The sequence below is a fragment of the Sorex fumeus genome, unplaced genomic scaffold (assembly GCF_029834395.1).
Source record: "Sorex fumeus unplaced genomic scaffold, SorFum_2.1 ptg000043l, whole genome shotgun sequence".
Classification (NCBI taxonomy): domain Eukaryota; kingdom Metazoa; phylum Chordata; class Mammalia; order Eulipotyphla; family Soricidae; genus Sorex; species Sorex fumeus.
The window spans coordinates 32,910,465-32,912,500 of NW_026606100.1; the positions used below are offsets into that span (position 1 = coordinate 32,910,465).

General features: G+C 57.9%; 1 pseudogene; it reads right to left on the reverse strand.

Annotated features, from left to right (window-relative positions):
- Positions 1-229: 229 nt before the first annotated feature.
- The window catches only part of LOC130029414 (calcium homeostasis modulator protein 3-like), a 3,984-nt pseudogene continuing 2,177 nt past the window's right edge, over positions 230-2,036 (reverse strand).

Here is a 2,036-nt window from a genome sequence, read left to right on the forward strand (position 1 = left end):
AACCCAGCACAGTCGTGAGGGCAGCGGCTTTCGTGTACACGAGATCACGCCCAGAAACCTGACTGGGGATGTCAGCTCTTGCGGGGACAACTGGCCCTGCCTTGGCGTGTCCCCAGTATAGAGAGTGGGGATCTCAGCTCTCTGGGTGGGGTGTGCTGGGCTGCCCTGGGATGCCCCTCCGTTTAGCCAGCTCCCAGCTCCTTTCGCGTGGCGCCAGGTGCTGGGGTCTCTACACTTCTGTGTGTTGGGGTCCCCGGGGGTCAGTGGCAGTCGTGGGTGCGCGGTGACTGAGTCCACCCCCGCAGTGTCCTGCAGGGCCCGCAAGGCCGAGGGGCGGCTTGCTGGAGCAACAGGTGCTCAGGAGGCAGTCCACTTGCTCGCGGCTGGAGACTGCACGCAGGTGCACCCGGCAGTCCGGGGCCTCGGGCAGGTCTCGGAGCTGGTCTGGCGGGTGGTCAGCGGGCCGGCGCAGGCCCCGCGCCCGCATTTCGCTCTGCATGCTCTGGAAGAAGTGCAGCACGCAGCGGTGCGCCAGGTCGCGCGCATGTTCGCAGCACGTCTCGTCGAAGAGCTTCTGCTCCAGGTCCACGTAGTTGCTCCAGTATCGGTGCTGCAGGAAGACGGTCTGGTCGAAGCAGGGCCTCAGGCAGCGCTCCAGGAAGGCCAGGATAATGAGCAGCAGGGTCATGGTTCAGCCCATGGCCTGTGGGAAGGCAAGCAAGATGGGGTGGGGGGGGGGGGGAACAAGTGGGCAGCGTTGAGTCATTGAGTGTCCACGGTCTCTCCATTAGGGATCCCGCCTGCCTTTCTGCAGATGGTTGTATCTGCCCATGGAACATCCCTCCTGTTAACCACCTCCATCAACCCTCCCGTCTATCCCTATCCTCCCATTCGTTCATCTAGTCAATCATCCCTCCCGATCTGCCCATCATATTTCCTCTCCGGTCAGCTCTCCCCCAACCATTGTCTCAACACCAACGACCCAGCCCCTGACTGTCACCCCATCGCCCATTCCCAACCATGAACAAATTCCCCAACCAGCATCCCCTTCCCCACCATCATCCATCCCCCAAATGTTCTCTATCCCCAACCATCATCCCATCCCCAAACCATCACCCCATTTCCCAACAGTCACCCATCCCCCAACATCCTCCATCCCCCAACCATCGCCCCATCTCCAACCATCACCCCATTCCTCAACCATCACCCCATTCCCCAATAATCACCCATGCCCTAACCATCACCCCATTCCCCAACCATCGCTGAATGGGCTGGAACAAATGCCTTGCAGTGGGAGCCTAGGTCTGACCCCGGCATGCCCACCAGCCACACTGGGAGTGACCCCTGCACTGAGCTGTGAAGAGCCCCTGAGCACCTCCAGGGGGGGTCCCCAAACAAAAACCAAAACCCAAATCCAAGCAAAGTATCTCAGAGATGGTTAGAAAGCAGCAAATATTGAAAAAGTTCTACCTTTCCCCGTTTCTGCCTCGAGTCAGGTTGTAGTAAATTCTCCCGGAGATTCTTACTGAAGCAGAATCTCATGGGACGGAACGGTGGTCAGGGAACTTGCCTTGCACGTGGCTAACTTGAGTCTGATCTTTAGCACCACCTCTAGTCCCTGAGCACCACCAAGGGTCGCTCCTGAGCACAGAGTGAGGAATGGTCCCAGCACACTGCCAGGCATGACCCTAAACACCCACTACTCTGCAAGCAAAAGAGAAACCACTCCACTAGTTTCTCTGATGCGTTTACCTTCGCAGTTTCTGCCCTTCAAAATCCAGAGCTGCTCTCTTTGGTCCCATCTCTTCTCTGAAGGCGCCACTCTTTGTTGAAGATACTACAGAAGCCAGAATTTCAAGTCATCGCTTTTTTTTTTCTTTCTGGGTCACCCCCAGCAATGCACAGGGGTTACTCCTGGCTCTGCACCCAGGAACTATTCCTGGTGGTGCTCGGGGGACCATATGGGATGCTGGGAATCGAACCTGGGTTGGCCGCATGCAAGGCAAATGCCCTACCCGCTGTGCTATCACTCCAGC